The sequence below is a fragment of the Anabrus simplex genome, chromosome 11, assembly GCF_040414725.1.
Source record: "Anabrus simplex isolate iqAnaSimp1 chromosome 11, ASM4041472v1, whole genome shotgun sequence".
In the NCBI taxonomy this organism is placed as follows: Eukaryota; Metazoa; Arthropoda; class Insecta; order Orthoptera; family Tettigoniidae; genus Anabrus; species Anabrus simplex.
Window position 1 is genome coordinate 113,988,590 of NC_090275.1, and position 18,208 is coordinate 114,006,797.

Below are 18,208 nucleotides of genomic sequence, written 5' to 3' on the forward strand. Positions count from 1 at the left end.
CAGAGCGAAGCACGTAGTTATTGTATCACCGGGCGAGTTGGCCGTGCGCGTAGAGGCGCGCGGCTGTGAGCTTGCATCCGGGAGATAGTAGGTTCGAATCCCACTATCGGCAGCCCTGAAAATGGTTTTCCGTGGTTTCCCATTTTCACACCAGGCAAATGCTGGGGCTGTACCTTAATTAAGGCCACGGCCGCTTCCTTCCAACTCCTAGGCCTTTCCTATCCCATCGTCGCCATAAGACCTATCTGTGTCGGTGCGACGTAAAGCCCCTAGCAAAGAAAAAGTTATTGTATCAAAGATGAAGTCGTGGGAAGGTTTAGGTAATGACCTGGAAAGGCTAGGCCAAGCAGAAGGGAGACATTGCTGGATAGTAATACAATATTTTAGGAGGGGAGGCAAGAAGGAAATGAATAGTGTTTAGGGTAAATCGGGTGAACGCATAACGGATCCGAGGAAATCATTGAACAGTCGAAAGGATTTTTTTTAAATCTTCTGAACGTAAAAGGAAATCATTCTGGTGACTGGCGATCAACCGAGCTCATGGGGAGGAGCACAGTGATGTTGGTGAAATTACGCTTGTGTAAGTGGAAAGCATGGTAAATAAACTCCATTGTCATAAAGCAGCAGGGACAGTTGGAATTCGACCTGAAACGGTGAAATATAGTGGGGATGCCTGGATGTAATGGCTTCATAGAGTAATAATATTAGCGTGGACATTTATTAAAGTGCCTTCTGACTGAGCAAAAGAAGTAGTTGCACCTATCAATAAGCAGGAAGGATTACAACTACCGTCGAGGTACCTCATTGGTTAGTATACCAGGCAAGGTGTTCCCTGGGATTTTGGAAGGTTGAGAGGAAGTTGGATGAAAACCAGAGTGGTTTCAGAAAGTAGCGAGACATGTGGGGACAATGACAAGAGGGCACTCGGATTGAGAATATAAATGATAAGTTAAGTTCATGATGCTGTACATTTAATCCGGCTTCGGTGGTGGGGTTACGTGATGCGAATGGAGGAGGATAGGTTACATAGGAGAAAAAGGACTCTGTCCTGGAGAGAAAGAGAAGTTGAGGGAGAACAAGAGGGTGATGGTTAGACTCAGTTCCCTTTCTATTCCTGTCCACCGATCCTCTATGTACAACAATTCCTTCGTTGTGGCGGGTTCTAGACTTTGGAATTCCCTGCCAGTCAGTGTCAGAAATTCCACCTCATTACCTAAATTCAAGTCTGCTTGCCGAGACTACCTGCTAAATGCAGCTGACTAACTTGTATGACTGGAAGATCGAATGAATGTGAGTTAGAAAAGTGTAATGTATTTTTGTGTAGGTTATTATTTACTGTATAATATGATGTACTCAGACTGTATCACTACAGTGGTTAAGTGTAAGAGAGGGCCAAGAGCCCTAACTTCGCCACCTACAAAGGCATAATAAATAAATAAATAAATAAATTTAAGAATGAGGGGTATCGAAATAAACGAGGCCTCAGAACTAGTTTCATATGGAGGATTGTGGCGGTGTGTAGAGGCTTGTAGACTGAACGCTGAAAGGCATAAGGGATTTATGTATGTATGTAGTTGTATGTTTTCCCTTTTTTACGTTTGACATGCAATTTCGAGGTCCGTTGATATATCGGAGTCCGCCATTTGAAGACCCGTGCGTTATAAGTTTATAAGGAGTAACCTACCTTGATAGCTGAGTGCTTTTATGATGCGTAAATCGTTTAGGTCATGAGATCCGACGTTTAAATTACACTCGCTCTCCCGACTGTAGTAAATCCGGATCTTATTCAATTTTCACAGCGGATACGAACTATATTCCGTTTAGTAACAGAAAATGGCGCCTACCATCAGTTCTTTGTACAAGTCAGGTTAACGTAGCACAAACAATACACTTATCGCTTTGGTTCTCCTCTTATTACTCGTGAAGTAGCCTCAGTCTACTCTCATTTCACCCGAGAAATTCAGGCGGGATTGCACTGAGAATATCCAAAAACAAGCCGTCTTCGCCCTAATAAAATAACCTAGTAATGATTTCTGTCGAAGGAGTAGTGGACCTCTGACTTCTTGACAGAAAATCGAACTCACATCCTTTCATGTAGAACGGACAGAATCAATATTAAACTTTCCAACTCATCGATTCAAATTAAAGATACATGCCTTTCTCCTGATACAAATGCCCCATTTAGTGCTTTGTGAATAATTCTGAAAGCTACCGATGCTAAATTACGTGTGTCCGCTGTCAACTCCCGCGAAGCTGCAAGACAGCAGTTTATTAAGGCAATTATCAAGTTATTTTCTAACTGGAATGAACTTCCCTTCCTGTTACGTTTCCAAAAGCTGAACCATCTCCCGCTTATAAGAAACTGTGGGCATTTACAGAAGGAAATCATCCCACTAAATTCTTTTATGGTTCTTAAAGACGTCGAACCTTTAGAATTTCATTCTGCATGTGTCCCGTGAGCAAATCTACCGACACGAGGCTAGCACCCTGAAATGCCACAAGACTGAGCAGAAATCGAACTAAGAAATGACCAGACAATGCAGTAATATGCAAATTAGGTGCCCAGCCTTCGTAGCCAATCGACACTCGGGGCGTCCATGGTGTGGTTTAGTACTGAATCATCCTTGCGTCGAATCCCATAAAGTCCTGGTTCAGTTCATGGCACACCCGCCTTCACGTATTCACTGTTAATTGCTGGGAACTGACACACAGGAGGTCACAATTCACATGCACTTTGCTTTCAACGCTACACTGTTTTACTAGGTCCCGTGTTATGCGCGGGTGATCCGAGTTTTCCTCCTGCACTAGCGCTTATTTCACTGATATTATTTCCCTATTATCTGTCATTGAAGAGTCAATCTAACTAAGGAATCTATTCCCGAGCACGCACGTATGAGTTTCACACCAGAGATACAGAAGTCAAGGGATGCTTGTTAAGGGTCTCTGGTTATTTATATCATATAAGGTACGAAAAGGCATCACTCCGGCTAGTTTCCCCCACTCAAATTTGAGTTCCCCCTTTCCACGGGGTGCTACGGATGAAATAATGTGGCAATTTGGGGGGGGGACAATATCATCAGATTCAGAATGAGGTTATTCCGTAAAAGTTTCGTAGTAGGTGTACACAATATGATAATATAATTCCTCTCTCCGTTCTGGGAATCCCCTATTATCAAGTGTCTGCTGGACATTTGCCAGATGACCCTGGGAATTTGCGGGGACTATTAAATTGAATCAGAAATAGGGTAATCGATTTAACATACATTGCTGTTTGTTGAAAGTGAAACACCAAGACCGAGAGCTGTGATCACAATGCAATTTATTCCACATGTTAGGGAAATGACAAGACACAAATGATTAAAATTACAGAACTATACATGCATGGTGATCGTGGAAATTCAGCCACCACGCGCTGCAATCAGAGCCGCCAGACGTCGTGGCATGGAATCAAAGAGCGCCTGAATATGCTGCTGGTGAATACTCTGTCACGCGGTTTGTAGGCGCGTCCATAAATCATCAACAGTGGCTGCAGGAGGACCTGAACGAACAAGGCGCAGACCGACTATATCCCAGATATGTTCAATGGGTGACATATCCGGCGAACGGGCAGGCTAGGGAAGCAATGGTATCCGTCGTTCTTCGAAGAAGGCTTGCACATTCCTCGCCACATGTGACCGGGCATTGTCCTGCTGGAATATGGCGTCTGGAACGGGCTGCAGGAGGGGCAGTACTTCGGACGGTAAAACCTCCCTGATGTAGCGGTAGCTGTTCAAATTGCCTTCAAGACTTAGGAGGCGAGATCGCATGTTATAGGCAATTGCGCCCCACACCATCACACTTGGCGTTTGCCCGCATTGCAGCTCAACAATACAGTCTGTTCGATGGCGTTCACCACGGCGGCGTCTAACGCGTATGCGGCCATCAGTGTAGGACAAGTTGAAGTGGGACTAGTCCGAAAACACTACACTTTGCCCATTGCAATCTACGACGTAGGTGGTTGCTGGTTAATGGAAGCCGGCGGAATGGCGTGCGTGCCACCAGTCCGGCCCTCAGAAGACACCGTCGAACCGTCGATGCAGACATCCCCACACCCGTTGCAGAGCTCCAACTTCGAGCCAACACCGTTGACGAAGCTGTTCTGTCCGTTACGGCCAAACGGACGAGATGGCGGCCTTCTCGCGCTGTGGTCACATTGTGTCGCCGAGTACCCTGTCGGCGTTGTGTACGGCCCTCTTCTCTCCACTGGTTCCACATACACCTCACTGTACGAGCCGCAATGTCACGACAGACCTATCTCCCGAAGCCCTATCAATCTGCCCCGTTCGAACACACTCGCATGCTGATATTCTCTCCTGTGATGTCTGCGAGGCATAGTGGCACTGAGGTACACGTTTCCACTTCGTAAGACGGCTCCACACTGACTGAGCGTGCCGTAATACTCCCCTGGTCGGTCACACACAGAAGGACACTGCTGGGCCTACGTGCACGTCATCTCTCAGATCATTGCTTCTGAGTGTTTCACTTCCTACAAACAGCAACGTATTAAAATATGAGAATTAAGGATTTGGGGGCGGAAAGGCCGCCTAGGCGAACGTCAGAGACCACGTGCGCAGTGGTCCCGTGTTCAGCTGAATTCATCGTGTCCATATTTCAATTGCTATGCCCGGCTCCATGGGTAAATGGTAGGCGTGCCGATCTGTTGTCACAGGGGTCCCTGGTTCAATTAGGTTATATTAACCATGATTACTTAACTTTGCTGGCACGGGGGCTGGGTTTATATGTCGTCTTCAACATTATTTAATCCTCATAATGCCGCGCAGGTCGCCTACGGGTGTCAAATCAAAAGACCTGCTCCTGGCAAGCCGAACATGTCCTTTGACACTACCGGCACAAAAAACATACGCCATTTCATTTCACTTCAATTGCTGTGTATTGTATATAATTTGTGTGTGTATGGATCAGTATTGTGAGTCTTGGGTTGGTGTCCGAAACGGGATAGTTTTGAGTTTTCTTGTGTGTGCAGTTGGTGTTATTATAAATATCTAGTTTTTAAGTTTGTTAGGTTTGAAATACAAGTCCCACTCAGATAAGGTGCAGTGCATAGGGAACTATTTAAATAATGTATATTGCAGACACATGGTCATTGCAGTAAAGTTTATCACAATTGTACACAGTCTAGCCTTAGCTTTCTAACAGAAAGAGTCACATCTTCCAAAATTTAAAGGAAATGTCCAGCGGACAAGTTAATAATTGTATATTCATCCCAGTCCCCAGATCGTTGTTAGTGTTATTTTTCCTTGTTCCATATTTCATCATCACCAAGTGTTAATAAATCCCCTGGACTTTAAGCTGATTCCTGCCCTGTATGGACCCTTCTAGCAGACTATCCCGAGTAGGGGTAGGGTGACGTGTGCAATACGTATGAACTTCAAGGTCGTTAAAGAACAAGGAAGGTCGGTAACGATGGATCAAACTGAGGAGCCTGACCTGAGTGGAAGCAATATTGGGACTCATCTAAGGACCCCGTGGTTGATATACACGCTCCATTGTTTAGAGCCTCTGTGGTCCCTTTTAGTCGCTTCTAACGTGGGTGTTATTGTACCACCCTCACCCACAGGGGGACCTGTGGAGTTAACCTTGCACTCTTATACATCACCGTCAGATTAAGGCAGGTTAGATTATGACGTCATTTGAGGTTAAGCTTGCACAATTATGCATCACCGTTATATTAGACCAGGTTGGGTTATGACGTAATGTGAGGTTAAGCTTGCACTGTTATTCATCACCGTCAGGTTAAGGCAGGTTAGATTATGACGTCATTTGCGGTTAAGCATACACACTTATGCATCACCGCTAGGTTAAGCCTGGTTGGGTTGTGGCATACTAACAATCGAAGAAGTAGGGCAATCAAACAACTGAAGTCACAATACGCAGCCTAGGTCTTCAAGTGTCAGCACTACCACTAAAGAGTTAAGAGGCGCCTCCCAGCGCTTATCACGCCAACTACGGAGGGAAGGACTTCGATAAAACACAAACACAGAATAGGGACGCGATGGAATATGGGCAAGGCCAATAGGTCAACGACCATAACAGTAGGTGGAAGGAGTAAGGGATAGAGCAATTCGATATAATAACACTCACCGTCACACTTAAAGACCAGCATTTAATATAATATAAGAAAGACAATACGTCGGGTGGGTGGTGCAATTTAAATATATTTAAGAAATCGAAAACAATTAAGTTTAAAAAAAGGAAAACTAATGACAAGGCTCATCTACCAAGCGTGGTCACCAAGCTAGAATACCAACAATTTCAAACAAATTTAAAGGTTCAGTAATATTTTCCAGGCGTAATTAACTTCAGTTTGGTTTAGAGGTTCATTACAATTTACTGTTCGAGCTCGAACCCATCTTCCTTTAAAATAAGATCTAATAATAGAAATATTCCAAGTCATTCATATCTTAGGTGCACCTATCTGGGTACGCGCGCGCCCCAATAAAATTACTCAAACAATTTACCAAATTGTTGTTTGAACAATTAAAAGGCAACAGGCATTCATGCAATTAAAAATTATGACATAGTTTGATATCCCTCAGTGAACACGGAAGCGTTTCAAATGAAAACATCTGTCCGCGACCCCAACAGAACGACAATGTCCACGAGTAACAAAGGTAGGCTAAAATTAAATTGAGAAAGAGCCCACGTCAAAAGAGAAACAAAAAGATTGAAAGAAAACCATTATAAGGTAACACAATAATATTAAATCAATTAAACTCATCTCGTGACCCAGTTCATCACACCAACGGCATAAGTTAACCGCACAACAGCGAACGTCAGCACATCTCAAGTATTGTTACAACAATGACCACGCCGCGATAAGGCAAGCTAATCGAACCGTTATTAAAAAAGGCGGTAGCATACCACAACAATGCAATTAAAATGGAGCATAGTTTCAGGAACCGTAGCCGTACATCAAAATTTAAAGAAAGGAAAATAATAATAATAATAATAATAATAATAATAATAATAATAATAATAATAATAATAATAATAATAATAATAATAATAATAATAATAATAATACTTAAGGAAGAAAATTAATTTGGAAAAGAAAATGGAATTAAATTCAATTCGACCGAAGGCACGTTTCAGTATTCACTGGGGCTTAAAATCAGCAACCGTGACATCAATTTTAAATACTTCGTCGCCTTTATGAGGCTAATGATACAACATACTACACACAATTTACTTGTCACAGCTCCTGTTAAAAGAGCAGGTCATTTTAAAACAACATAGTTCTCGTGACGTGGAAGTATGTCCTTTCAATGGAAATTATTAACTCGCCCAAGAATAACATAACTGCTTGGGCAAGGTTAAAAACTTGCGGAATTAAATAATTTCAACCGCAAAATGTTCATTCAAACTTAATATGGTCGGTAGTAAAATGGTATTTTTGAGTCCCAAAAACATTATTAATATAACATGCCGAGCCGACATTTTGAATTTCGTTCACCAGTAGGCTTGACGATGCTACGCTCATCAATCTCGCCGAAACAGTTTATATCTACATATGTATAAAATAACTTGTCCTGACTGACTGACTGACTGACTGACTGACTGACTGACTGACTGACTGACTGACTGACTGACTGACTGACTGACTGACTGACTGACTGACTGACTGACTCATCATCGCCGAACCAAAACTACCGGACATAAAGGAATTAAATTTTGGGGATACATTCATATTAAGATGTAGGTGCTGGCTAAGAGAGGATTTTTGGATATTCTGTCACTAAGGGGGTGGAAAGGGGGTTGAAATTTTAAAATGAGGATATCTATATCTCAAAAACTTAAAAGTTTAGAGTCATAAAAATTGATATTTGGAATCTCCTTTAAAAATCAAGAAACACTTATTTTTTGTTTTCGGATAAATCCATGAAGGGGGTGAAAAGGGGGGAAAAGAGGTTAAACACCTTTTATGAGAGGCTTATATCTCAAAAACTGAAGACGTTACAGTCATGAAAATTTAAATTTGGAACCTCCTATAAAAATAAAGAAACACGTGTTTTTTTGTTTTTGGAAAATCCAAATAATGAGGGGTGAAAAGGGGGGTGAATTCTAAAAATGAGTGTATCTATATCTCAAAACTTTAAAACTTTACAGATGTAGAAAGTATTTAGAATCACCTTTAAATATAAAGAAACACGTATTTTTCGTTTTTGGAAAATCCCAATAGAAGGGGTGAAAAGGAGTGAAAAATGGGTTGAATGCCTTTCATGAAGATACTTCTATCTCAGAAACTGAGGATATTACAGACCTGAAAAAAGGTGTTTGGGATCTACTTTAAAAATAAAGAAACATGTACTTTTTATTTTTGGAAAATACAAATAGAGGAGGGTTGAAGGGGGGGTGTGAATTTTTAAAATGAGTGTATCTATATCTCAAAACTTTAAAAGTTTACAGATGTAAAAATTGGTACTTATAATCCCCTTTAAAAATAAAAGAACACATGTTTTTTGTTTTCTGTAAATCCCAATAGGAGGGGTTCAAAGTGTGAATAAGTGGTTGAATGTCTTTAATGAGGATACTTATATTTCGGAAACTTAAGATATTACAGACCTAAAAATTAGTATATGGGACCTCCTTTAAAAATAAAGAAAAATTTAATTTTTTTGTTTTTGAAAAATCTAATTAATGGGCGTTAAACAGGAGTGACAAATTGGGGTGAATTTTTAGAAAGACTATATCTACAGTATATCTCAGAAACGTAAAATGTTACTGACGTAAAAACTGGTATTTGGAATTTCCTGTTGAAGTAAAGAAACAGGTATTCTCAGAAAATCCAATGAAGGGAGGGGGAGGTGAAAAATTGAAAAATAAATTGAATTAATTGTAATAAGGAAACTTGCATCTAATAAAAACGAAAGTTGTTTAGATCTTCTTTAAAAATAAAACAACGCGTTTAGGGACTTAATCATCTTTGGGGGCGGTTGTGAAAAGGAGTTGAATTCGTCTCATGAGGGCACATTTCTCAAAAACTGAAGATAATCGTTATTTAGAAGATCCTTTGCTATTAAAAAACCAAGTATTTTTGCCGGAAAATTCACTTAAGAAAATTATTGTTATGGGGAAACGTATGCCTCAAAACTGAAGGTAACACACGTGAACATTGGTATTTGGAATCCCCTTAATACATAAAGAAACACGCCTTCTTTATCCGGTGGGTGGGGGGGGGGGTAAATCAACTTAACCGCGGTGGGGTGGAAAAGGAGGTCAGACCAATTGATTTTACTGTTCATAATGTACTTACAAAGAGCCTCCGTGGCTCAGGCGGCAGCGCGCCGGCCTCTCACCGCTGGGTTCCGTGGTTCAAATCCAGGTCACTCTATGTGAGATTTGTGCTGGACAAAACGGAGGCGGGACAGGTTTTCTCCGGGTACTCCGGTTTTCCCCGTCGTCATTCATTCCAGCAACACTCTCCAATATCATTTCATTTAATTTGTCATTCATTAATCACTGTCCCAGAGGAGTGCGACATGCTTCGGCAGCCGGTACAGTTCCTAACCTCGCCGCTAGCTGGGGGCTTTATTAATTCCATTCCTGATCCGGCTGAATGACTAGAAACAGGCTGAGGATTTTCAATGTACTTATTCTTATCATAAACCGATCATTTTTAATATTTCCTGGGTTCGTTTTCTAGAGCCATCTTTTCCTTTGGAGAACCTTCTTAGATTACAGTAGATATAAATAAATAAATAAATAAATAAATAAATAAATAAATAAATAAATAAATAAATAAATAAATAAATAAATAAATAAATAAAATGAATAAATAAATAAATAAATAAATAAGAATTTAATAACATATGAAATAAACGATAGGAATGAGATTGACCGTTCAATTGTTCCCCTCTATAATAAGATCAATAATGCACGGAAGTATGTCATTCGCATCGCCAGAAATCCTGCGCACTTGCCTCCGAGCGACAATGGTGCTGGTCATATTGTCAAAAATGACAATGGCAGCAGATATAATTTACCGCCAAGTAGCAGTCTTGCATGTTGCTGTGGGGTCCAGAACAGCAATAACATAATAATAATAATAATAATAATAATAATAATAATAATAATAATAATAATAATAATAATAATAATAATAATAATAATAATAATAATAATAATAATAATAATAATAATAATAATAATACAAAATGAATAAACAAGAATTTAATAACATATGAAATAAATGATAGGAATGAGATTGACCGTTCAATTGTTCCCCTATTTATTTATATCGTGTCAGAAGCATACATAAGTTTAAAATTAAAGATAAGGAAAAACATAAAACATAATATAAATACTCCAATGGCGAAGAGCCACATTAAACTATGTGAGCCCAAAACCTTGCAACATCAAGTGCATTTGGCTTCGCTTTAACCAGGTCTTCTGTTGTGCAGCTGAATGGGCATGAACTGCATTGCAGCAAATGGGCTGTGGTCTGCTCTTCTCCACATACACACAAGGTACTGTCCACTTCGAAACCCCATTTCTTCTGGTTTAACCTACACCGCGTAACACCAGAGCGCAGTCTGTTCAGTGCTCTCCAATTCACCCAATCTGTGACATGGCCAGGAGGGAGTTCCTCTTTTGGAGTCATCCATTGACTGATCCTCGTATGTTGACTCCTGACGCGCCATTCTTGAATTCTTGCTTGCTGCGCTGTTCCTGCAAGTGTTTCGGTTACTCTCAAGAAGCTTTTCCTAGACTTAAGCCGCTGTCGTGGTGGCTCATATCCAAACAAAGGGTGGGCTTCCGATGTCAACACCTTTCTCTTTTCTTTCTTGGCTGCCACTTCACGGCGAATATCGGGAGGTGCTATCCCTGCAAGGCAATACACTTTTTCCAAAGGTGTAGGTCTCAAACATCCAGTAATAATGCGGCAGGTTTCGTTGAGTGCTACATCAACTGCTTTGGTATGGCAAGATTTGTACCACACCGGGCATGCGTATTCAGCTGCGGAATAGCAGAGCGAAAGGGCAGATGTCCTCACTGTGTCTGGTTGTGCTCCCCAAGATGTTCCAGTTAGCTTCCGCACAATATTGTTTCTAGCAGCCACTTTCTGCTTGATGTTCAAACAATGTTTTCTGTAGGTTAAGGCACGATCCAGAGTGACTCCGAGGTACTTCGGGGTAGGATTGTGTTGTAATGCTATGCCTTGCCAAGTGACCTTCAGAGTTCGGGAAGCTTCTCTGTTGTTTAGATGGAAAACACAGGTTTGCGTCTTAGTTGGGTTTGGTGTTAGTTGATTCTTCATGTAATAGCCAGCAAGAGTGTCTAGAGCTGTGGACAATGTTTGTTCAATCGCCTCGAAGTTATCCCCCTGAGATGTGATGACACAATCATCAGCATAGATGAAACTATTCGTCCCGGCAGGAAGAGGCTGATCATTTGTGTAAATATTGAAAAGCATTGGTGCCAACACGCTTCCCTGAGGTAGTCCGTTCTTCTGTATCCTCCACCTGCTTCTTTTTCCCTGGAACTCAACAAAGAAACTTCGATTTTGAAGTAGGTTTCTAATGGCACAAGTCAGATGGAAGTCCTTTGTCATGCTGTATACCTTTCCAAGGAGAATTCGGTGATTAACAGTATCATATGCTGCCGAGAGATCTATAAATGCAGCTCCTGTGATTTTCCGTCTTTCAAAGCCATCTTCTATGTGTTGACTTAATTTCAACACCTGCGATGTGCAGCTTTTCCCTCTCCTGAATCCAGCTTGCTGTGGAATCAGAAGTGGCTCGATTTTATCAGTCAACCTATTGAGGATTAGTCTCTCCAGAATCTTAAAAAGATGGCATAATAAGGAGATTGGCCTGTAGCTCCTAGGGTCATTTTTATCTTTGCCTGGTTTTAAAATGGCTATAACCCTAGCCTTCCTCCATATTTTAGGTATCATGGAAGACTGAATGCAGTTATTCATGAGTTCTAGCAACCAGCACTTCGCAGTAGGACCAAAGTTCTTAATTTGTTCCATTCGAAGGTCATCGAGTCCTGCTGACTTCCCAATCTTACACTTACTGAGAGCTAATTCAATTTTGCACGGAAGTATGTCATTCGCATCGCCAGAAATCCTGCGCACTTGCCTCCGGGCGACAATGGTGCTGGTCATATTGTCATATTGTAGTGTTTACAGTGCACTATGTCTTCTGGTATGGGCTATTTCAAATTTGTTACTTTCATTAACCTGTCTCAGTCTCATCCTTGGCTTTGACAATATGAAAGTGACTGAGGTATGAGTGATACTAGTAATACCATTGCTTATGCAGCCAGTCCCTGTTATAAATGGTGTGAAAATATCACTCATAGGGTAGGTTGGTGCATGCATTTCAGTAGGCTTGGCAGACTGATATGTAATATCAACGGCTGGTTCGGTGAGGAAAGCAACAGGAAACTACCTCACTCCTCATTTCCCTAGTACGCCTCTTCAGTGACGCCTACGCTATTTATGACAGCTGTTGGCGGAGCTGCAGAGGATCAAACCGGCCTTCGGGCTGAATACCCAACATACAACATACAATAATAATAATAATAATAATAATAATAATAATAATAATAATAATAATAATAATAATAATAATAATAATAATGTTCTGAAACGTCGTCAAAATGTGCAGCCCGCACTGGAAACGATAAATAACGTCATGTGAGGGTAATGACTACGAATGCAGTCCGGCTGCGGGTTCAGTACCGCCAAGGCAGCCCAGAGGACACCCGCTCTCATCTCCTCTAGGATTTGATCCACATTAAAACAGCTTATAGGAAAAGATGGCAAAGATTTAGGGACCCAACTGACCGGGTGGAATACCTGAACCTAGCCCGAGAAGTATGAAATCGATTGCTGGAAAAAAGATTGAAAAATGGGAGGAACTTCGCCGTAATCTCTAAGAAAACGAGTCAGATCGCGAATTTTGCCGGAATCTCTCAGAAAATGAGTCAGATCGCGAATATGGGCGGAATATATATTTAAAACGTTAAGCATTCAATTATAAATTTCAGTGTAATACCGTAGCGAAGCACGGATATCTTGCTAGTAACATATAAAGTTGGACTTGCCAAGGTGATGAGGCGGTTTCACAATATTAAATAACTTTTAAAACTTAGTTCCGTGGTGCCGTTACACCCATGTACTACGGCATGCTTCAATGGTGAACGGAACAGTCACATTAAACTTTTAAAATGAGAACTGCACACAATAAGTATCAACCACCCACCACTTACAGTACTTTAATTTACCACGAAGGCTCACATTAGGGTGGTTTGAAAGCACACACAGACCGTCTGCTGGCCATTGAAACAGGATTCCTCTCCCAAGCCATCTTTCCTCAAGCGAAACTGGCCACCAACAACAACGGTACTAGCAGCTTACGCCAGGGCGCGCTGTGGAAAACAGTCAACAATCAAGAGGTGCGTTAACCAATACCAATTTCACAACAACAAAGCACCACGGAATATCCAGTGGTGATGGATCAGTCCACCGTTATACTACAATTCACAACAATAAGAACCTCAAATGCACGACAATTAGTTATCGCAGTGTTGCGTTATATTGGGCAAAGTTAAACAATGGATTCCTTTCACCTTTCCTTTTAAATTCCACACGAACAGATTTCCGGTGTAGCGGTAATTCAAAATACTCCCCATAATTATACCGCTACAGGATTATGACGTAATGTGAATTTAAGCTTGCACTATTATTCATCACCGTCAGGTTAAGGCAGGTTAGATTATGACGCCGTTTGAGGTTAAGCTTGCACACTTATGTATCACCCTTAGGTTAAGCCAGGTTGGGTTATGACGACAAGAGAGGTTAAGCTTGCACTGTTATTCATCACCGTCAGGTTAAGGCAGGTTAGATTATGACGCCGTTTGAGGTTAAGCTTGCACACTTCTGCATCACCGTTACGGTATGACGTCATGTGAGGTTAGTCTTGCACTTTCACGCGCCACCTTTACAGTAGGTTAAGGCAGGTTGGGTTATGAAATCATGTGAGGTTAAACCTGAACTGTTATTAATCACCGCCAGGTTAAGGCAGGTTACATTAGGACGTCGTGTGAGGTTAAGCTTGCACTCCTATGCGTCGCCGTTAGTTTATGACGTCATATGAGTCTCTTAGTGAGCACATCTCGCTGCAGTTGGAGGCTGCCGAACTCGTGAAAATCCAATCCTTCTACCCAGATTTCCCGACTAGGTCTTCTTCTTCCTTTTACATTAGCTTCAAATTTATACTGTCGGTGGAGGTACTTCACTTTGCGCATATTGTGACCAAAGTGTGCTACATTTCTTTTTAATTAACCTTGTTACTTCAGATTGTATTCTCATGCGCTATATAATCACGATATTCTGAGCACACAGCCAGAGGTCAAAGGCTTTAAAATCGCGAGTGTACATACCTCCGGTCTCTAATGAGAAAGTGGAGAAGGAGTCATTTTCTAAGATTACATAAAACTAAAGGCTAATGTACTCATTAGCCAGCTTCGGTGCTGGGGTAATGTGGAGCGAATGTGGGAGAAGAGTTCATCTAGGAGCATAATGGGCTCGGTCATCGAGGGTAAGAGAAGTAGGGGTAAAGCAAATGGACGATGGCTAGACTCACGTTCTAATTATCAAGTAGCAATTGGAATGGAAAGTTTTCGACTACTTACGTAACGGAAGTACTGTTTCCGCTACTACGAGGGGCGTACTATATTGTTATAAACTTTATTTTTTCTACGTCGGGGTAAGGTTCACATTTCACTTTTGAATGTGGTGACGTGTAACTAGTATCTTTTTCCACCGTTTGGTAGCAGCACACGCACAGGAGCCAATGAATGCACTCGTCATAGCCATTTCATAACAACACTGTCAGCGTAGGAGCAGACAACATGGAAAGCCAAGCGTCAGGGACAGAGCTGTAGTACTTGGTTCCTATGGAAAGAAGGCGTGACCACCGCAGAAATTCATCGGTGCTTGGTGGCAGTCTGTGGAGATTATGCACCGTCACGGAAAACAGTTAACAATTGAGTGGAAAGTTGGAAAAGAGGGCGCACATCGGTGGACAAGGGAACCAGTTCTGGAAGGAACGTAACAGTGTCAACACCAGCCAACATTGCCCGGGTTGAACAGGCCATGCAAGAAAACAAATGCGTTATATTAACGGAAATGGAGGCAGCCACGGGAATAAGCCGAAACATCCTGTACCAGATTTTGCACGGCCATTTACAGTTGGGGAAAATGTCATCCACGTGGGTGCATAGACTCTTGTCTGCAGACGAAAAGCAGAGGCGAGTGGACGTGTGGACGTGTGTAGATAACTTTTGCAACGCCATGATCGAGATCCAGCCGACTTCATGGCTAGACTTGTTACTGGTCATGAGAAATGTCTCCATTACCATCAGCCGCAAAGGGAACAACAATCGATGCAATGGAAGCATAGGCGCAGTCCACCGCCAAAGAAGTGTCGAACAGTGCCATCAGTTGGCAAGCGAATGGAGCCAGTGTTCTGTGATATAAAGGGCATCATCCTCACTGACTGGCTGGAATTCAGGGCCAAGCGCTTACGCCGTGCCATTTAAACTAAGCGGCCAGAAAAATGGGCTAAAGGTGTGCTTCTGCAATATGACAATGCCCGGTCCCATACTAAGTCGAGAGACCACCGCTGTCATTGATAAAATGGGGCTGTCGGTACTACCACACCCACCATACTCTCCCGACTTGGCACCAAGTGATTATCACCTGTTCGGGAAAATGAAGAAACCTCTGCGTGGCAGCCGTTTTGCGGAATTTGCAGAACTGGCACAGCTGTCAAGGCATGGGTTCGCAGCGCTCCGAAAGGATGGTTTCAGGATGATCTGGAGAGACTGACACATCTATGGCACAAGTTACATACAGTTACAAGGAGGTTATGTTGAGAAGGTGGACGTAATAACTGATGTTGGATGTAGAAAAGAATAGAAAGAAGTAGAAAATATTAAGGTGTAAAACAATATAGTACACCCTTCGTACTTATTGATGAAATTTAATTTTACGACTATATTGAGCTCTACTATCTCCCTCGTGTTCCAAAGAGGGTTTGGTTTATTTTCCAAGATGTACTTGATTAAGGCTGTATACTAGTACAATGTCCTTTATAGCTAGAATTAGATCAGATTCATAGGTACATCATTCACAGCCTACTGACAATCGTAAAGCATTATACGGCCAGCTTTATGGGATAAATTCAAGCCTTGCGAACAGAGTTCGTTGTGAAAATTCTACAAATTACCGAGGTTCAAGAATTCTATAAATGCATAATCATAATGAAAGTGTGTGTTTAAAGACAAATAAATGATCCTCCGGAGTTCAATATATTTTCCGTTATTTTTCTCATCCTTCCTGTATCATTAGATTCAATTTTAGTTTTTGTTGCTGCCACAGGCCAATAGTATTATTTATTCTAACTGCTCAGCAAACACTGCGCGTAGTTTTACTCAACGTGCTGAGATAGAACCAGATTCCCGCATCGGCAGTTTTACAACTACTAAATGTTTTCTTTCCTCCCCTAAGGGGAGAGGATGGTGACTCCGTCTCTCAGGCCAGGAGATTTGATCGGAGAAGGTGAGAGTGTTGACGGCCGTGACCTACACTAGGAATTGTCCCGGCATTCGCCTTAGAGCAGGAGAACACAAAACCGCGGAAATCCATTCTCAGGACAGTGGACGATGAGGACCAGCCCCTCTCCGTCTTCCAAATTAAGAGGCGTAGAGCCACGGTAGAGCCGCGAACCCCCTTCCCGTGCTCGGTTGGCCGGTCGGAGTGTAAAGCTGTCGGACCACGGCCAGCCCTGGTCACTTGTGAGCCCCGACCTAATTGTATGCTGTTCCACCTGATCTTTCTTATGAAGTTTAAACGTAGTCGATCACGGGTTTTGACGACTATTTGCACGTATATTTTGTATCTTAAATGCTACGGATAAAGTGACGTGCGGTATTATTTCCTGTAGATATATTTTTGAAGCATTCCAGAACTTACTCCAAGCAATTTCCTGAGGTTCGACAAGTTGACAGAAGATCTGGGAGGAAAAAGATTTGTCAACACAAACAGATGTTCTCCGATGGTTCCAGGACCAACGACCGGATTTCCATTGTCAGGGGTTGGATCGATTGGTAGAACGTTCCCAGAGCTGTTTATGGAGAGTGAATGACTAAGTGGTGTACCCATGTCCCTTTCATTGTATTGCATAACTCAATATTCACTGACCTTAAATATGACTTCCATTTTGTCTTAAATTTCTCGTATGAAGTTAATAGCAAAAGAGAAATGACATCAAGGACTATTACTATGTCGTATAGCCCGAAAGAATTAGCTCGAGCATTTCTTATTGCAACATGCGTGGCCCAGATTCCTTTATATTCCCTCTAAGAGGGCTACAGTAATATACCACTGGGCGTCCTGCACAGCCTAGGCTAGAGGTGACTCGAGTACTTTCTGACGGAGGGTGCCAATTACTTCATATGTGTATAAATAACTTCAGCGGTACTCACATCTGTAATTCCCCAGCCCATGATCGTTGCATTTTTTTTCACAGGAATGGGATCATCCTGTCGAGGAAGACGGGCAAGTGAAATGGTATTTCCGTCCAACGGCCACGGCTCATCAACCTGCAACAACCCAATATATGTGACAATAACTGCTTTACTGTAGAGGTTAAGACACTACTATGACATTTTAAAGGATAAAAACAATGTATTCCTAATATTACGCCCCTATGAAGAAAGTACATGTATTAAGCCTTAAACAATCTCCCTAGAACCACATGCAGCCGCAATCCTGTTCCTGTTTCATGTCTGAGCCCAGGAAGTCACCTTCCTATATTACACCCCTATGAATAAAGCATACGTATTGAGCCTTATAACCATCATCTTTTTCAAAGTTCGGCTCCAAGTTACCTTAAGTCGCATTCCAATGTTACGCTCCTATGAAATAAAGCATATGTGTTTTTATAGGCGCCATCTTTTCCCAAGTGTTCATCTGAATCGTCTAAGGTCCCGAAATCCACCAATAAGAACTGCAATAGAACTGAAGAATACCAACTTCAATATTACTAAGGAATGGCAGGGAAGACAAGATACTAGGCCTGAGTCAACTTTGCTACACATAGGACTGTCACTGCCACCTGGATTTGAGCTTCCT